The sequence below is a fragment of the Neoarius graeffei genome, chromosome 4 (genome assembly GCF_027579695.1).
Source record: "Neoarius graeffei isolate fNeoGra1 chromosome 4, fNeoGra1.pri, whole genome shotgun sequence".
In the NCBI taxonomy this organism is placed as follows: Eukaryota; Metazoa; Chordata; class Actinopteri; order Siluriformes; family Ariidae; genus Neoarius; species Neoarius graeffei.
Genome location: NC_083572.1, coordinates 17807332 through 17822159, shown reverse-complemented (window position 1 = coordinate 17822159; position 14828 = coordinate 17807332). Strand labels below are relative to the sequence as shown.

The 14828-nt window shown below is 42.6% G+C and overlaps 1 long non-coding RNA gene across 1 annotated transcript; it reads right to left on the bottom strand.

The window, feature by feature from the left end:
• Positions 1–1099: 1099 nt before the first annotated feature.
• On the bottom strand, positions 1100–13918 carry LOC132884906 (uncharacterized). Its single transcript, XR_009654504.1, has 3 exons — positions 13851–13918; positions 1567–1640; positions 1100–1381 (listed from the first exon to the last, which is right to left on the bottom strand). It is a non-coding gene; the product is annotated as an uncharacterized LOC132884906 (long non-coding RNA).
• Between the last annotated feature and the right edge of the window lie 910 nt (positions 13919–14828).

Below are 14828 nucleotides of genomic sequence, written 5' to 3'. Positions count from 1 at the left end.
ACAGATTCATGTCAAAAATCCCGAACTATCCCTTTAAGCACCACTATGCGTGTTTATATATTGTATATACTGGGTTTGTGTGTTCACCAATTTCTATATTACAGGCTTTCGTACTCTTTAGGGGACCAATAAATTCTCTCTCTGCTTTCAGAGATCATCCCCATCTGGACAGAAAACGTCATCATAGGATAAAGGTGATCAGATAGAAGAACCTTGTATTGATCAGCAATGATGTTTCTTCTAAGAGGATAAGTGAAGCCAAATCACGCAGCAAAAGAATAACAGATTAAGATTCGGTGGGTGTGCAAGTCACTGAAAAATACTGAACTCAATGTCAAGTTTGCTGAAACAACTTCAGATGAATTGTCACTTTGTAGAAGTGTTTTAAAATGCTGAAAGAATACAGAAGAATACTGTAACTGTTACGGATGCACATCACTAGCAATAAAACGTTTGTAGTGTGTGGCATTTAAAGCTTTAGTATTACGGGGCTTAATTTATCCCTTTAAAAAAAATAAAATACCAACCACACTGCCCACAGCACTGCACCACCACCAGGGAAACTGCTAAAACAAATCAGGATGACAATCATTTCATGTTATTAAGGACAACATCTAACCCTACCATCTGTAAATTGAGATTCGTCAGAGCAGGTGACATTTTCCTTTCTTCAGCTATCCAGCTGTGGTGAGCCTGTGCCCATTGCAGCCTGCATTTCCTGTACTTGGCTTACAGGCGTGGAGCCGCTGTAGCCCATCAGCTTCAGGGTTCGACGTGCTGTGCGTTCAGAGATGCCTTTCAGTTCACCACTGTTATAAAGCATGGTTATTTCAGTTACTGTTGCCTTCCTGTCAGCTTGCACCAGTCTGGCCAATCTCCTCTGACCTTTCTCGTTAACGAGGCGTTTCCGCCCACAGAAATGCCGCTCGCTGGATGTTTTTTCTTTTTCACGCCATTCTGTGTAAACTCTGGAGACTGTTGTGCGTGAAAATCCCAGGAGTTCAGCAGTTTCAGAGACACTCAAACCAGCCCGCCTGGCACCAACAACCAAGCCACGGTCGAAGGCACTTAGATCAGATTTCTTCCCCATCCTGGTTTTTATTTTTTTTCCTTCAAAATTTCCTTTTGAAATTGAGAGTCCAAAAAACAAAACAGCCAATTAAACAAATACCTTGAGGTACTCCATGGATCTGCTGCAAATAAACACCAACTCGATCACTGTTTTTACAGATAACACTGCACTGAGAACACCAGACAGCTTTGTCTTTTGCAGGGGGATGGAAATAGCATCATTTTCTGACTTGGTCCAGACAGGTCTTTATTTCATGTGCGTCCGTTCAATCTCGGTCCGTTTCTCCTTTATGGCAAACGGTAATATAAACTGAAAGAATAAAGCAAGAGACTTAAATATATATACACACACAAGATCAGACATTGTTAATTAGGAATAAATTTAAGACTGGAACTTAACTATATTAAAAATGTTAGTGTTTTGATCACTGTTTAATGTAACATTATGAGATGACTCAGAGGGATAGATAGACAAAGAAGTCTACACAGTCTTACCTCACAAGGACATGAAGCTGCAGTTTTCACCTCACTGTGCCCTTCATGGAGTGAAACGGAAGAGCGTTTAATGCCTGAAGAGTACAAAAAGGACACATACACAACCAGCTCCGGAAATAATTCAGAGACCACTTCAATTTTTCATAAAAATCAGCATTTCATTCCAGTGTCTGTGCTGGAATTCCAACACAAGTGCACCTCGTTTTACTTAAGGTACTGATGAGGTGACCCGAATCAAATCTTAACATGGAAAAAGTATAAAAACCACTGCTGTGGTCATTACTATCTTCTTGCAATAGGACCAGACATTAAGCATTTACCACTGGTGGCCCATTGGGCCAGTGGAATTGAAAAGTTACTGGCCCAAATGGAAAATGTGGTGGCCCAAATGCGCACGGTACCTGAACCACGGCTGCCACAGGCAGCCGCCGCAAGCACCACAGGTGCTTGCACAAAGAGGGGGGTCCGGGGGCCCTCCCCCAGAAAATTTTGATTTTTCAATTCATATTCATGCATTCTGGTGCATTTTAAGGTGAAATTAATGAAAAGATTATTCATATTTTGCTAACATTATTATATCTTTATTGTTTGTTCACATTGATATGTTATTGTTTGCATTTCTTGTTCTATCAATTTCTTAGTTACATTTAAAAATTTCCTTTGTTCTTGTTCTCTGTTCATTTAACACATGCTGTTGATTACTGTTTTACATTAACAATTGTTTGTATAAGTTTTAGAATAAGCTGTTTTGCCTCACCATGCAACTAGCTCGTTTATAGAATAAGCTTTGCCTGTAACCCACCCTGTGTGATGTAGACATATTTTCTTTTTTTGTCATGGTTTCAACTTTGGCTCATATATTCTCAACATTGTAGATATTGAATTCTCACCACTGTAGATATTCTTATAGAAATAGAAGTACAATGAACTTTTTAAATACACCTTTATATAATAGCCACAAGACACACACAGGCCAGTCCCAAGTCTGGATGAAAGGTGAGGGTGGCATACTAACCCTTATCATGCTGGATTTAAATGGGCATTTTTATTGCCCATGAAGTTTTATTTCTTAATAAAATATCATGAGAATCATTGACAAACCATACATTTCCTGAAAGGGTGGACTTTGGGGAATAATCTAGTGAGATTTTTGCAAAGCCTTACCTGCTCGGGGGTGATTTATAACCCTAATTACCTGTTAATTAGCTAATTAACAGGTATGCTCAGGTGAGCCAAAAAGGGGTGAAATGTTGTATTTTTTTTTTAATAAGACAAGACATAAAACACCAAATTTTCAGGATATGTCCTTAGGGGAATTAGTAGTAAATTTTTGCAAATTCAGCTCATTTGCATAAACCGTTGCCATGGCAACAGCAGATACTCTAGCAACTGGGGGTATACTGGGTTTAGCATGGCCTGGTTGTACCAGAGAGGGTCAGAATAGTTATTGTTCATGTTGTAATGAACTAATGTAGACCTAGTTTGGCTATTTTGATAGATTTCATCATCTTTGGATTTGAATAATATATGGGATCAGATCTAATTTACCACATTATTTTATCTGTTCTTCTATTTCAGTCATAGCAACCAACATTTATACTTCATTCTTTAATCACTAGAAGTTGATACACGTGTAGCCATATTTCTTGGCAGTGTATCCTGAAGTTTTGATATTAATATACAAAGTCTGAATGATTTTACACCACCTGAAGCTAAAGCGCGTGTTGAAATGCTGTTTTACGATTTGGCGAGTTGTAAACCAAGCGTGACGTCGCGCGCTCTGATTGGCTCCAAAGTTCAAAATGAAGCTGTTCGTTAACACCCAATAGTTAATTTATGCACGATCGTATTTATGAATGACATCATTGAACTCTCTAGCGGAAGAGGCAGAAAGTGGTACAAAGATGACGACGATCGGACAATGAAGTTTGTTTTTAGCTCAAACTGTTTATCTGGCCTTTGGCCAGGTTGGGGGAGCGTGGAGTTTGAACATATTTGGATTTCACCATTCTGATGGTCTCCTTGCTGCAACCGTCTTCGTCTACAAGATGCTATTTTCCCACCAAAATGACGCTTCCGAACAGCGCCGAAGACGCACGAAGACGACACACTCCTGCCGCGGAGCGTGACGAAAACAAAGATAGCAGACCTCGTATCGAAAAGGTGCATTTTACGAACAATTTCTTCACAATTCTGGGTAAAATATGAGTAATAAAATTGTTAATTTGTATCGAAAACATACTGGCCTGCCTGGGCAAATTTAAAAACAGTACTAGTAATACCTTAAATTTAATTGGAATACAAAATAAATAAATAAATAAATAAATAAATATAAATAAAATGCCAAGAGAGTTAGTTTTATAGATGGATCTTTGAGTGAGAAAAGGAAGGGTTCAATTCTGGCTTTACTAGCAGAGGGACACAGTGAACATCAGGTTGCTTCCATCCTCAAAACTTCAAAAGGTGGCAGTTCATAAGAAGGTGGTCAAGCAGCAGATGTTGGGGACTGCAGGCAGAGGGTGAAAACAACTCTCCACTGGCCAGGATCAGCTCCTTGAATATCACTCAACAACTGACCTACATAAAGAATGGCAAACGGCAACTGGGGTCACGTGGACGGCAAGGACTGTTGAAACAAGCTCCTATGTACAGGGTTCAGTCATGCAAAGCTAGAGAAAAAAAAAAAAGTCCTTCATCAATGAGAAACAAAGAAGAACCAGGCTGAGGTTTGCTAAAAGACCATAAAGACTGGACTGTAGAGGACTGGAGTAAGATCATCGTCCCTGAGGAGTCCAATTTTTAGCTCACCCCCATCACCTTGTCATCTAATGGTTAGATAAAGACTTGGAAAGGCCTACAAGCCACAGTGTCTCACACATTGTGAAATCTGGTGAAGGATCGGTGATGATCTAGGGGTGTTTCAGTAAGGCTGGAATAGGGCAGATTTTTGTTTGTGAAGGACACATGAATCAAGCCATGTACAAGGCTATTTTGGAAGAAAACCTGCTTCCTTCTGCTCTGACAATGTTCCCTAACTCTGAGGATTGGGTTTTCAAGCAGGACAATGCTCCATGCCACACAGCCAGGTCAATCAAGGTGTGGATGGAGGACCACAAGATCAAGACCCTGTCATGGCCAGTCCAATCTCCAGACCTGAACCCCATTGAAAACCTCTGGAACATGATCAAGAGGAAGATGGATGGTCACAAGCCGTCAAACCAAAATTGAATGTGTCAGGAACGGCATAAAGTCACTCAAGAGCAACATGAAAGACTGTTGGAGAGCATGCCAAGACGCATGAAACTGATTAAATGTCAGGGCTATTCCACCAAATACTGATTTCTGAACTCCTTTTAAGCTCAAACATTAGTATTGTGGTGTTTAAAATTTAAAGGTGATCTTTCTGTTCATTATTCAAGGTCTGAAAACACTTCATCTTTTTTCTTTGGCATCATCATGTGCACCACATGGAGATCAGGAAAAAAAAAATTAGACAAGCATGTTAAAGGCAAAGGCTAGAAGACCATCTCCAAGTAGCTTGATGTTCCTGTGACTACAGTTGCAATTATTAAATGATCCTGGACATGACTGCAGGAGGAAAATTCATCATAGACTGAACAGAAGGATAGTGCCAATGATAGAAAAAGAGCCAAGGACAACTTCCAAAGAGATAAAAAGTTCAACTCCAAGGTCAAGGTACAGCAAAGGTATTAGGTCATACATACTACTGGCATATCTTAAAACAATGAGTTATCTTGTCTCCAAGAAACAAAATCTTCAAGAATAAAACCTGCTGTTTGGGTTTCATTCCTAGCTTGGAATTTACATGTTTTTCTTAAAGCATATACGCAGAGCCACTTTCGTTTATAAATGCCTTGAGACCTCAAGAATGACACAGGAATAGTTTTACACGCTAACAAATCTAACATAGTAATTTTTACAATTAGAGATTTATATAGTAGCGGTCTGAGTGAATGACCTTGACGTCCGTAACGTCACAACAGGAAGTCTATCGGTCGCGTCACCATTTCCGCTATAATAAGACGCAGAGCTGACTGCAATGCCGATCCTCCATTTTGAGCTAATTTATCGCCATAGCACGAAGATGTGTTGCTGGTGGGTGCAGCAACACAACAGAATGTGGATTTACGTTGCATTCATGACCCAAGAATGTTCACACGGCAAAGATTTGGATACGTTTTGCGAGTAGTTCACGGGCACATTGGGCGGCTATGAAGTGGTCTCTCTTCTGCACATTTTACTGAAGACTCGTACGAAACCTCTGATCTGTTGAGGAGCGTTGGCTATAAGCCCATATTGAAAGACGGTGCAGTACCAACAATTAAAGAAAAATAAAACAAGAAAAGGCTTTCCTTTTTCATTTTATTTATTTTTTATTTTTTTTAAAAAAGCGAGTTCAGGGGGCGTCGTGGCTCAGGTGGATAAGGCGCCATACCATAAATCCGGGGACCTGGGTTTGATTCCGACCCAAGGTCATTTCCTGATCCCTCCCCATCTCTCTCTTCCACTCATTTCCTGTCTCTACACTGTCCTATCCAATAAAGGTGAAAAAAAGCCCCAAAAAAAAAAAAGTGAGTTCAGTTGCGCCAGTCCTCCTGGAGCGTGAGCTGAGGGTTGTTGGTAAAACCCAGTATGGAACGGGACGTATCACTCGGGCAGTGACCTCCCCACGGTTGTTGCTAAAACCGGTTCCATCCCGGGTTTTAGTAATTGCCTGAGCCCAGCAGTAACGGCGGAATACACGGCATGGAGAGAATGACCGGACCAGCCATCTTATTCCTAAACTGGATATTGCTGCCATCTCGCCCTTACATGGAAGAAGCGAATGAATGGAGAACTGAACGAACAACTGAAAGTCAGATTGTTTCAAAACAAATCGGCCACAAGGTCGGCCTTCAAGAAGCGAGAACACAGACGGGTAAGCTCCGACTCTCATTTGGATACAAAACAAAAACACGTCGTTTACCTGCATTTAGATTAAATACACAATACAAGTTACATGTATTAAGTTACCGGTATAAGATTATTTAATTTGCTTCAAAATGCGATTGTCTCAGTTAATCTGATTTAATTAGCCTTTTACGTTTTATCAGTGAAAATGCATGCATGTACATGTATGTTGTGTAAGTTATAACACATCCTGTTTTAATAAGAGTCAAGTCACAATCAGTGAAGTCAAATCAGTCTCAGCTGAGCAAGTCGGTGACGGTATTTCTTACTTTCACCACAAGTTTTTTTTATTTATATGACTTTGGTCTATAGCTGTCAAAGGCCTCGGCCTTAAAACCGGTTACCACTGTGACGTCACGTGCTCAGGGCTGGCTGGCTCAGCGGGGCAGACAGCGGTCAATTTTAACTCTCAAATATATATTTTTTATTCCCATTTACGCAGCATACAAGAGTCAAGGATGGAGATACTATCCACTCAGAAATTTATTTAAAAATAAAAAGGTTCTGCGTATCTGCTTTAAGGAATATCCGCATCCCTACATTTTCAGGCAAGAGCTGAGATCTTTCAGCATTCACAATAATACATTTATAAGTGCCTTTCAAGACACTCAAGGACACTGTACAATGAATAAAAATCAACATACACAAACAATGGAGTGTGTAATAGAAGTTAAAATGAGTGAGCAATCTTACACAGGTGAGTTTTGAGTTTAGACTTGAAGATGGGGAGAGTGTCAGAGTTACGGATGTGAGGAGGCAGAGAGTTCCAGAGGTGGGGAGCAGAGTGTCTGAAAGCTCTGCTCCCCGTGGTGCTGAGGCGGGCAGAGGGGACTGTTGCCCCTTTTCCACCAAAGCAGTTCCAGGGCTGGTTCGGGGCCAGTGCTTAGTTTGGAACCGGGTTTTCTGTTTCCACTGACAAAGAACTGGCTCTGGGGCCAGAAAAACCGGTTCCAGGCTAGCACCAACTCTCTGCTGGGCCAGAGGAAAGAACCGCTTACGTCAGCAGGGGGGCGGAGTTGTTAAGACCAACAACAATAACAAGACCGTGAAAGATCGCCATTTTTAAGTGACGAGAAGTAGCAGCCGTACAAACACAGTCATTTATTATTATTGTTGTTGCTTCTTCCGCGTTGTTTTTGCTTCGATATTCGCGCCAAGGTTTATGCAAACGTAGCGACGTAACTGACGTATACAGCGACGTAACCGACGTGGCTTCCCTTAGCACCGCAAGCTATGGAAAAGCAAACTGGTTCTCAGCTGGCTCGCGAGTTGAACGAGTTGTGAACCAGCACCAGCCCCGAACTGATTTGGTGGAAAGGGGGTATGTGAGGTAGATGGAAGAGGAGGATGTGGAGTGGCGATGTGAAGGTCGGACAAATACAGAGGGGCGAGGATGTGGATGGCCTTGAAGGTATACAGGAAGAGTTTGAATTCTACAAGTTGCTTGACCGGGAGCCAGTGGAGTTGCCGGATGATGGGGGTAATGTGGTGACGAGGGGGTTTTAGTGATGATACGGGCAAGCAGAGTTCTGGACCAGTTGGAGTTTACGGAGGGACTTTTAAGGGAGGCCGAAAAAAAGAAATTAAATGTTACGTAGATGAAAGTATGTAGAGCGGGTAATGTTATTGATGTGGGATTGGAAAGATGGCGTGCTATCGAGGATGACACCCAGGCTCTTAACCTGAGGAGAGGGGGGAAACTAAGACATTGTCAATGGTGAGGGAAATGGTGTCAGCTTTAGACAGTATGGATTTGGTGCCAATGAGGAGGAATTCAGTTTTATCACTGTTTAATTTTAGGAAGTTTGAGGTGAACCAGGATTTTATTTCAGATATGCAGGAAGGAGACAGGATTACGGTTTACAGGTTAAGTAGAGCTGAGTGTCATCCACGAAGCAGTGGAAATGAATGTTGAATTTGCAGAAAACGTGGCCAAGGGGAAGGAGGTAGGTGATAAAGAGAAGGGGCTCCAGGACAGAACCCTGGGGCACACCTGAAGTGACAGGAAAGGGGTCGGATTTAAAAGTTTTGAGCTGTATGAACTGAGTGCAGCCTAAGAGATAGGAGTGAAACCAATCGGGGGGGTATAAGTGATGCCAAGGGAGAAGAGTCGGCTGAGGAGGATGGGATGTTAAATGGCGTCAGAAGCCGCACTCAGGTCAAGGAGGATGAGGATGGAGAGTAGCTCAGAGTCAGCTGCAAGGAGGAGATTGTTTGTAATTTTTAATAGGGCGGTTTCAGTGCTATGCCGGGGGCAGAAGCCAGACAGGAAACGCTCATAGAGGTAGTTTTGAGTTAAGTGTGTGTGTAGCTGGGTGGTGACTTTTCTCAAGAATTTGGGATGGGGCGGAGATTACTGTAGTTATTGGGATCTAAACCAGGTTTTTTCAGTACTGGAGTGACTGCTGCAGTTTTGAATAGTGATGGAACAGTGCCAGTGGAGAGTGAATAATGGCAGATATGAGGGGAAGCAGAGAGGAGAGGCAAGATTTGACCGAGATTGTGGGGAAGGGATCAAGCTGACATGCGGAGGGCTTGGATTTAAGGATAAGGTCAAAGATTTCAGAGGCATCGGGGAGTTGAAAACTGGAAAATGGCTGGCAATGCGGGAGAAATTCAAAAGGGGAGAGAGGCAGTGGATTTAAACAAGTGCTGGCGAATATTGTGCATTTTTTCATCAAAAAACAGCATCAGAGATTTACAGATGTCAGATGACTGAATATCTCTGATGTTGAAAAATAAAGGTGTTTTAAATGCTGAAATATTTGTAGTGTTTGCAGTATTGTAGTTGAACAGCGCCTTGCAACATTTGCATATGGTTTTGCCCGTTACCTTGTCTCTTTTGTTAATGCTGGGTTTCAGTCATGTGACTTTTCTTAGCAGTTTTATCGGAAGTGAAATAGCTGGTGGTGTAAACGGCTGCCATAGCGCAAACAACTAGCAATAACAGAGTATGCTCGTAATCTAGGCTCTAGTACCATAAACTGGTAAACTGGGCTCCAACACAATCAAAGCTGGTACTAAAGCAGTAATTCAAAACGCTAGGCTTACAGAGCACAGAAAGAAACTCAATTATTGAAGAATCTTCCCAAACGATCACAGTCAATCGAACAAGATTCATGTCAATCCACTACCTCAAATACCGCAGCCTCCTTGCCCAGTGAGTGCTCCATTATAACTAAATGCGTCATATAGTGTGTAAATGTTGCATGTGTTAGATAGAATCATTTTGACTGCATCAAAAGATGGGTATTTAAAATAGATTTGAGAAATGAATACAAGCTTCTAAATGTAACTCTTGGAAGGGCCATCCAGTAAGTTAAAATAAGTCGAATAAATTATATTATCGCTTGGAAGGTGTCTCCCATAACCCGGTATGGAAAGTATGAACCGGAACAGGACGGTATATTACAATAACGTTACGTTTTCTAAATATTCAGGGGTTTCATACTTAACATTTCGTACTCACACGCATCACTGTCATGTATTCTTTCATTATCCAGTATTATTATATCCCATCACATTGTATTAACGTTATATTCACAATATTTTCAATTGAAGTTGATCCAAAAGCCCAGAACTCCAATTACGGAATATACCTCGGCGTGACGTCACAAAGAAATCCCGTGTGGCAGAACGAGCGTCATCTCGAAGCGGAACAGTAAATTACACGTGACGGGACGGTAACTAAGGGTCCCTAGCAACCAGACAATGGGTAGATCGATCCAATAACACACTTTACATTTGCCATCGTTATATGCTTGCATTCAGAAATGCGCATAAAACTCCAATTTTTTTTTTAAACAGAGAAACACCTATAAGCACTCAAGAAGCTGAACAAATCTGATTGTGAAAACGTGGGTCATAAAACAGAAGCACAGATCAAAAAAAAAAAAAAAAAAAAAAAAGATAAGAACTTGAGATGTATACTATGTCAGCTGAAGAAATGAAAAAGGTAGAGGCAAGAACTTGTAAAATAGATGAACAATAGTTAAATTTGAAAGATTTGGGCAGCACAGTGGTTAGCGCAGTCGCCTCACAGCAAGAAGGTTCCGGGTTCGAACCCAGCGGCCGGCGAGGGCCTTTCTGTGTAGAGTTTGCATGTTCTCCCCGTGTCTGCGTGGGTTTCCACCGGGTGCTCCGGTTTCCCCCACAGTCCAAAGACATGCAGTTAGGTTGACATGGGGCGGCCTTGGGCTGAGGTGCCCTTGAGCAAGGTACCTGACCCCTGAGTGCTCCCCGGGCGCTCTGGTGTGGCTGCCAACTGCTCTGTGTGCGCGCATGCTCACTGCTTCAGATGGGTTAAATACAGGGGATGAATTTCACTGTGCTTGAAGTGTGCATGTGATGAATAAAGGTTTCTTCTTCTTAAGTTATATGTTGACACTAAAACAACATTTTGCTTTTCTTCTAACTTTATCATACGTGACGGGTTCATCTATAAAGGCGGGATGACTAACGGAACTACCGATTAATAAAATGGTGGACATGACTGATGTCTCTGTGAAACTAGAACAAAAAAAGGTAAATTTATACATTTTGTAAATAAAGTGAGTGTGTGTGCAGGCAGGGTGGAGTAGTTGGAGAAGGATTTCGGGAGCCATTTGTGATCGGAAAGTCCCAGCAAAAGTGAAAGGTAAGACGTATAAGAGAGAACTGAGACCAGCTGTGATGTCTGGATTGAGACCGTACCCTTAACAAAAAGAGACAGGAGGCAAAGTTGCAGGTGTTAAGGTTTACGATGGGAGGTTGGACAGGATAAGGAACGAGCATCAGAGGGACAGTACATGTGGAGAGCCTGGGAATTAAGCCAAGAGAGACGAGACTGAGATGGTATGGGCACATCCTGAGGAGAGATGCAGAGCATGTTGGAAGGAGAATGTTGAGGATGGAGCTGCCAGGCACATGAAAACGAGGAAGGCCAAAGAGGTTGTGGTGAGAGAGGACATGAAAGTGGCAGGTGTGGTAGAGAAGAATGCGGAAGACAGGGAGCAATGGAGACGAAAGATCCGCTGTGGCGACCCCTAATCAGGAGCAGCCAAAAGAAGAAATGGTATTGCGGGATGGAACAGAAAATACTTGACACCACTGTTCCGTCCCATCCCGGGTTATGGGAGATGCAGCTTGGAACACTGTTTACTGATGCTATACTGTGTGCTGGCGGCACGGTGGTGTAGTGGTGAGGCGACAGCGCTAACAGCAAGAAGGTCCGGGTTCGAGCCCCGTGGCCGGCGAGGGCCTTTCTGTGCAGAGTTTGCATGTTCTCCCCGTGTCCGCGTGGGTTTTCTCCGGGTGCTCCGGTTTCCCCCACAGTCCAAAGACATGCAGGTTAGGTTAACTGGTGACTCTAAATTGACCGTAGGTGTGAATGTGAGTGTGAATGGTTGTCTGTGTCTATGTGTCAGCCCTGTGATGACCTGGCGACTTGTCCAGGGTGTACCCCGCCTCTCGCCCGTAGTCAGCTGGGATAGGCTCCAGCTTGCCTGCGACCCTGTAGAACAGGATAAAGCGGCTAGAGATAATGAGATAGTCAGTGCGTTTACATGCACATAGAAAGAATCAAATTTCTGCCGTTGCTCGACTGAAATCGAAGTTCAAAATGCCATGTACACACCTTAATTCGGCTGAAATTGAACCGAACTTGATTTCTCGGAATCGAGCTACACGACCTAGATTATGCGATTTCTGCCGAGCTACTTAGTGCATGTAAACCCTATCGAGCTACGTATTTGAGCTACTTACTTCAGCACTGCCCCTTCCGGAAGTGACGAGTGACGAGACCACAAGCGGGAAACACAACAGCCTCGGTCGGCATGACAACGAATCATGACAACAGCATGAATCTTTTCTTTTTGTGGCATTGTTTGCACTGTTAAAATTTAGCTCACTTACTGTATCACCAAATACATCTGTACAGCTGTTCCATAGCTGTGAATTGTGTACATAAACAAGTCATTTTGTATATAATATATACAATGTCCAACAAATGAAGAATGTCAATAAAACAAAACAATTGAACTTTGTGTTTATTAAGACAAGTTAAATTGTAAGCAAAAAAAATGGACTTTAGAAAAATATACAATTGTGCAAAATAAGTTGTCTTACAAAACAGTGGTCTGCGCAGGACAATTTGTAGCCATACAGTCTGTTAGAGCAAGCCTAACAGCTTGAGCACGGAACTTGTGAACACGGAACTGCCAGTGTTGCCAGATTGGGCGGTTTTAAGTGCATTTTGGCGGATTTGAACATGTTTTGGGCTGGAAAACGTCAGCAGTATCTAGCAACACTGCTGATAACTTTGTTTATACTCTTGAATAGCTCTTCTTCATGATGACAACCGGAAGTGTACCAACACGATGGGGCGTGTAGCGCCACCTGTGGCTCGGGTGCACAATGTACCTCACACAATAGCTCGATTTCCTTGTGTGCATGTAGGATTAGATTTCTCTGGCACCCCTGCTGGGACCCTTAGCTCGATCTGGATGTGCATGTAAACGCACTGACTGTGTGCTTGTATATCCTCCAACACGGCGGCAGTCAATGACGCAAGCAGTTTGGGTCACGTGGTTGCAAACGAAAATTATGCCAAAAGAGCAGTCTAGTATACCCAATCATGAATCTAGAAGGAATTCTGGAGGCATTTTTGGAATCTCGGGTATCATCTCAAATATATAATTAATATCGGTTCCAATCCAATATACAGCTGTTTCCTACAAACCTCCTTAAACCTGAACATTTTAGTTTTCCCTCTCAGATTCCGGATGATTAAATTATTAAATTGTGTCTCGTTTTGTTTTTTAACGGTAGCTCGAAAGCACAGAAAACTCTAAAATCAATCTGACACATGCCTAGTGGTGATTATCCGGGGTTCATGAACATGATACATGAATTTGCGTTTTCAGGATCGGAGTGCTTCGGTTTTATTGTCAACACCGCAAACTACATTCTTACTTATTAACTTTCAGGGCGTATCTGTTAACGGATTAAATATCCAACCTATCGTGCTTTAATAAATAAACTTCGCGTGGGCAAATCGTCGGCAAAATAATAAGAAAAAACCTTTCGTACCTGATGTGTTTGGAGAGAACAGCCATCGTTTTGTTTGCAGTACGCACCATACTGTTTTATCCCTAGCTAGCTAGCTAGCTGTAGCTAACCCAGACCCACGCTAGGCCTACTGTCACATCAGAGATTCATCTTGTGTTTATAAATACACAGCTATATAAACTGATCATGATCCAGTGATGCTTTTGAAACGAACAACGCAAACTACATGAATTACAGTACTGATGTTAAATTAGCCAAACACTCACCCCAGCTGAGCTAAAACCGCTGCTTCTTCTTTCTTCTACTGAATGGCGCTCTAGTGCATTACTGCCACCAAGTGGACAGGAGTGTAACTGACCCATGTTATGCTCTGTCTTTTGAGGCGTGTGCACCGAGCTCATAGGCTCGTCATTTAGCCGCCATCTTACCACTCACATCGCGTAGCAGAACTTTCATGTAGGCTCCTAGAACCGACACAGAACTGGACAAGTTATTTATATAGTTGGTGAGAAAAATTAGAAGAAAAATGTCTGCATGTGCAGCAGTGAACTGTACAAACCATCAACTCAGTGGTTGTAGACGGACATTTCAACTGCAAGTGATCGTTTTTGCACTTGCGTGCACAGTGCCTTTTGCATGGACCCCCTATAGCATTTTATGATGGTTTGCAAGAGCGAAAGAAAAAACAGAAAATCTCTCATCGTCTTGTCTGTTTTTGTTGAAAATCTGATATTAATATCTGGGATGGGGGCGACACGGTGGTGTAGTGGTTAGCGCTGTCGCCTCACAGCAAGAAGGTCCGGGTTTGAGCCCTGTGGTCGGCGAGGGCCTTTCTGTGCGGAGTTTGCATGTTCTCCCTGTGTCCACATGGGTTTCCTCCGGGTGCTCCGGTTTCCCCCACAGTCCAAAGACATGCAGGTTAGGTTAACTGGTGACTCTAAATTGACCGTAGGTGTGAATGTGAATGGTTGTCTGTGTCTATGTGTCAGCCCTGTGATGACCTGGCGACTTGTCCAGGGTGTACCCCGCCTTTCGCCCGTAGTCAGCTGGGATAGGCTCCAGCTTGCCTGCGACCCTGTAGAACAGGATAAAGCGGCTAGAGATAATGAGATGGGATATCTGGGATGAGCACTGTAACCGTCAGATTTTTGATGGAAATGTCCCAGACTAAATCAAAGCCAGACATGTTTGATGTTGAACGTGAGAGCTCAAACTCAACAGGTCAAATTCATAAAGAAAAATGA